Here is a 5,892-nt window from a genome sequence, read left to right as displayed (position 1 = left end):
GCATGGTCATGTCTGAAATAGTGGCAAGGTGGTCCCTAATGTGTCATGAATGTATCACCTGTAATGCTGCACTCTTACAAGCACCGTCGTTATTCTTGCAGAGGCATGGACGTGAGAGTCATGAATGTGTCGACTCAACAGGCACGGTGATGTCTGAAATAGTTGCAAGTACGGGATGGGCAAAAACAACGAGAAGAAACGAGGGGCATAGGCATGCAGCTGCGAAACGCACTTATACAGCGAGTAGCACAACTAGAGGCACATGAACGATGCTACATGAGGCACGGACATGAACCTATGTGAAGGCATGGATGTTTAAGGTGACTGAGGCATATGGGAAGGCGCTAGGTTTTTAGGAGAAGTGTTGTGCGGTTGACAGAGGTGTATGCTTGAGCTCATCGCAACAAACTACTTGGCATGACACTATTCTGCGGAGCACCATAGTGAAAAATATGTATACTACTGACGTGCGGAGCTAGCAACGTCACTAAAATATTCTAAAACATACTTCACCACAGCCATTCATCCTCCATTATTATTCAGCGAATCCATTTATTATTATCTGAGATAAATAAACTAACCCACGTAAGTGTTTCACCTTCTTTGACAGGGAATTTTCACCACCGTCCTCTTGGACGTAATTATATGCTCAGTTACATACCATGACATAACTAAATAATAAAACTGATGTGTACAGTCTATTCAAAAAATAGACATAAATTACTGAACTAGGAAGTATAGCCACCGACAACGGTCTATCAGGAAAGGTCGTTGATTATCATCCGCAACAGCTTCATGTTTCCCAATGTTGGCCACCACTTTTCAATTGTGACAAGGACAATTGAACCAACCTTTAGCTGAGCTTCCCGGGCAAAATCTGAAAAACCGGTCACCTCCATTCTGCCGTCGGTTCGTATGGAGTACGTTGTGCTCATGTCTATTGCATCATACATCTCTGTTAGGCTGATACCACCGTTTTGAGGTAGATATCCCAGGTTCATCTTTAGAAGCCTCACAACGGCAGACGGGATTCTCTGCAGATTGTACCGATATTACTAGATAAAATCAATGTACAAGGACATAAAACATCGAAAATAGCAAACAAAACCATGGCAGTGGATCAAAACAAATATTCAATGACTAACCAGACGACCATTTATGACATTGGTGACGTTTAGACGCTGCACAAAGGGTATGGTGGGGAAGTCGTCAGACTCAAACACATAGTATATCATCTGTCCAAATTGTCTGTATGAGAGGTTTACGCCTCGACCGAACACTGTTTTCCCAATGTACTCCCTCTCCGAGTCATTTAGAAAATCAAGAGCTGCATGGAAAAAATAACTCATTTTCAAACAAATTTGTTTAAACAGATGAACTCGGTATTTAAGTTTAAAATGAATGGTTAAATTCAATGCATGTGATCAAGTTGGGATGATAATCAACAGAATTGCATAAAATGTTTTCAAAATAACTTTGACTGTAAGTATGTCATTAATTTAGTGGACAGGGGTAGGAGTACCAAATTATGCTGATAAACGTAGTTGATAAAACAGGATGGAAGTTGGTGCACTTACCTAGTGATGGTTTGGGGAGGGGCCTGTGACCTCCTCGAGAATCACTGAGTCTCAGATCTATCTCAATGGACAGACTCCCAGTATCCAGGTTTATGATGATTAGATCTCGATAATGAAGATCGTAGTCACTAATTAACTTTTCCCAGCCAGGTCCATGAATTTTAGACCGGTTAGGTTCATCGGTGATGTAGATCTCATATGACAGATCCTCGTTGGTGATCAGTACTGGATTTCTTTGTTTTCCTTCTTCTTGAAATGCTTCCTCTTTCCACCGATAGATTGAAGAAGTGACTTGCTGCCTGCAGTAGCATGGCACATACTGCGCAAGAAAAAAAATCTTACCAGGCATGTATAACCAAGACAGATAGCGCTTATCATATATGTACCAATTGTTTTCAACAGGTTGCTATTTGATAAAACAAGGTACATCAAAAATTGAAAACATATCATTAAATGCTTAAATGTAGGCATTCCATTCAAACAATATGGTAGAAACTTTTATTTCCTTCATCAGAAAGATACACTAGTTGGTAGTAACTGATGGGCAGCATGGGGTGGCAAACATTTCTCCTTACCAGGCATGTCTTGAAGCATCGAGGAAGATGCACTGTTATCGCGCTGTGAAGAACGCCTGACTCCAGTCCGGAGCAACCGAAGTTGGTACATATATCACAGCACATGGTTTCCCCTGGAATACGTTGCAAAAAACGTTTATATGAAATTCTCAACACAAGGAAAATTTCATTATCTTGAAAAACTATTCGGCTAAACCGGCATTTTTACATAAATAGTCGTTCACAAGCAATTTCCTAAAAAGGATTTCTGCTGCTTGGTTTTAAAAGCAGCTTTAGCAAATGTATATTTCAAGACAAGACAGGCAAAAAGGAGAAACAATAGTCTATCATCAGGCGGCTCAAAGGAGTGTTTGTAACATTAAAATTATATGTAAATTGGTCAGAGCTGCACCCAGCAACAACGTCATCCACGACCATACGCCACCGTCGCCGACGCCAACCACCGGAACATGTGTGGCTAGGTGGTATTTGAAACGGGTGATCCTATCAACGTTAACCTTGCCTCCAGCGTACAGGACCCCAAACGCTATCTTCAAGCACAGACGCCGACTCCCAGTCAACAGCACCCCAAACGCCGACCTCCAGCACCCTGTGGCCGGTTAAGCAATAGAGCTCAACGTCTGGCCACTCGCTTGGACTTCTGGCCACCGCCGTTGTTTGCAAGACCTAACGGGCTTCAATTTAAACTACCAACCTCCCTCGACAAAGTTCATCGCTCACCTGTGACTTGGACGCCGCAAGTCGCTATAGCTCGTAGCATTCTCAAGCACAAACACCGACTTCAAATCAACTCCACCCTTAAGAGGCACGGGTCTTGTACAGGTTCGCCCTCGTAATGCGTTGATTTGGTCTAGATCACAATGAATTTCCAGGCAATTCCTAGCATAACAGCGCAGATGTGTCGCTTCAATCACGAAGAGACGAAACCAACAAAGAGGAAAACTGATCGTAGCGAAAAATTCACATAGAAATTAAGAAAAATGGACTAACCCTGGATCTAGAGGGAGAATCGAGAGAGAAGAGACGATGAACGCTACAGCGGGTGAGTGGGAGGGGGCGGTCTGGGTTGGCACAAAGCAGAACAGACAGTTATAATACGTGCCTGCTCACTGGCATGGGGCTATAGGCTTATTATAGGAGCATAGAGGCACGCACGGACGGCCCCAACACGCATAGACTTACATGCATATAAGGCACGGTTTTGTTTCTGTTTTCGAAATTTTCTCAGTGGGGCGTTCACTGAGACACGTCCATGACGCACGACCATGCTTCTGTTTTCCGAAGTATTTTTCCCTAGTATGGTCTCTCCGAGAGACAGGGACGTGAAGCCACGGTGCGCATCATCCTGTAAGGATAAGAATGAGACACACGGGAAGGCCTCTGTGTTCTAAATGTACGTGCGGACGACGCACAAATGTCTTTTGTGTTCTCCTAGTTGTTTTCGCATGACATGGCCATTCCTAGTTGTGTTCTCCTAATTGATTTCGCATGACACGGCCATTGCTAGTCGTGTTCTCCTAGTTGTTTTCGCATGACACGGCCGTTCCTAGTTGTGTTCTCCTAGTTGTTTTTGCATGACACGGCCACTCCGAGGGACAGTGGAGTGAAGCCACGGTGCGCACGGTTATCCAAGGAGAAAATGCAGTGAAGTGCCTTAGTTTTCGTAACACTTTAAGTTGCTTGTTCACTGAGAGAGGCACGGGTGTATGTTTAAATGACGCAAAGACCGTGCTACTGTTTTCGAATGTTCATTTCTGACACGGTCTCTCGGAGGGACACGGTGTCTGCAATTAAAAGGGGCACGTAATATTTCGCTTTGACGAATTCTTCGGATGCATCAGTTTTGTTCAATATGATAATGAGAAATGGAAACCCAGCATCTAAAAAGTGATTGGAGGTTCGTTGCTGACCTTAAGTCATTATCACAGCATTCCAAATGTTTTCAGCGACATGTTCACACGGACGTATGATTTTCACAACCTCTTGATGCACGTTCGTTTCCGTGGGGTGCACGAGACGTCCTTCGAGAGGCGCGGTTGGAGCAGTTGCAGGTTTGCAGTGGACGCATGTTGCTTTTAAAAGATAGAATTTCATGCCAAGCAACTGAGATAAACAAGAGGATACTAGTTTGATTTTTAAGCATATGTGTGAGCTGATTTCTTTTATCATAGGGTCCAGAAACATATGATCGATATTGAAAACAGAAAGCATGTACATAACTGCTTGACCATGTTTACACAATGCACTCATTCAATATAGCATGTACATCTCTTCAGACCTATTTTTCAGCATCCACAGTTGAATGGATCTGGCAAATCCAGATATTCAACACCTGTGTTTTTTAAGTCCATGTGCATGTGCTCGCAAGTTGTTGTTAATTTAAGCTCTGCGCAATTAGAAGCCCTTTTGTCCATCTGCAGTACCTCTTCTTGCCGTTTGTAAAATTCACGAGTGAAATCTCTGCGCAGGCCAAACTTAAGCCTGATGGTCAGTAGCATCCTAGCATTGAGAATAAAGAATGTCACAAATTCAGTGTTTGCATCTGTGACTTCATAGTCTTCCAGCGTTAATGTCCTCAAACAAATGTCGTGATTATTGAGAAACACCCGCTGCTTTTGGCGCCATTCATTTGTTATACCTCTTTGATCCCATCCTCCCCCTAAACACACGAGAAGAGCAAACTTAAGAGTTAGTGCCAGTATATTATGCATATTTTGCGTGGGCTTTCAACGTGTGTGAAATCATCACCTCGATAAACAAGTTTTGCAAGCATTGAAAGCATCGCAGCAAGTCAACAATCTCATCCAGATTAAAGCATGTCTGTGAGATAAACAAGGTCTTGACGGAATCCAGCACCGCGTGTAGGCTACTTATGCAGAGACCCTTCATTGAGCACATAACGTTATATTATTAGCTCGTGGATGTGAATCTCAAGTGCTTTTGAATAATGCAGGTCAAAGTAACGTGCAGAGGAAGTACCTGAATAACTGTAGTCCCAATGACGATATTTGTTTCGTTGGGTAATTCAGAAATTTTTCCCAGTGTGTCCAACACAGGTGCGGACAAAACTGTTATCTGTAGTTGTGCATCTACAGAATCATGTAGCAGTCTCCGGAGGGAAGGCGCATCCTCAATGGTCAGTTTTCCTCCGTCGGAACGAATGCCAATGCTTACAAGCCTAGCTGAGTTTATTCGTAGACAGCAGAATTTCTTGTTGCAAACAAGCAGCAGGCACTGCAGGGCAGGGCAACCGTGGTGGATGAACTTCTCCAAGGAGACATCCGATATAACCTCCACCAGCGAAAGTCTCCTGAGCAGTGGGAGGCAAAGCATTTCTACAAGATTGTCTTCTAGTTTGCACATGGCGAAGGTGATGGTGTGGAGAGACGAGCGAAATCTCGAGATGGATGCCGGTGGCGACGGCATAGAAGAAGGGATTCTGCGTGCTTGCCTGGGCCCTGGGTAGAAGAACTTTGGGAATATATGATAGAACTCTAAAACCTGGAGTTGGTCCAGATTCCGAGACAGGAACAACTCATCGACGCCACAAGGTTCGCACTGGAGGTAGCTTGTCGGGATGCAGAGGCGGCGAATCGGGCCCTTGTGATCGGAGAGGATAGATACAGGAAGACTGAAGCCATCAGCGACAGATTCTCCGCGGCAGTTGCAACTAAGATGTCGGCAGTGAGTTCCGACGTATGTTTCCTGGACGATTTGCTTGCCCGGGAGAACGCGGATGA

The sequence above is a fragment of the Triticum aestivum genome, chromosome 5A, assembly GCF_018294505.1.
Source record: "Triticum aestivum cultivar Chinese Spring chromosome 5A, IWGSC CS RefSeq v2.1, whole genome shotgun sequence".
NCBI lineage: Eukaryota > Viridiplantae > Streptophyta > Magnoliopsida > Poales > Poaceae > Triticum > Triticum aestivum.
This window is presented reverse-complemented; position numbering follows the sequence as displayed.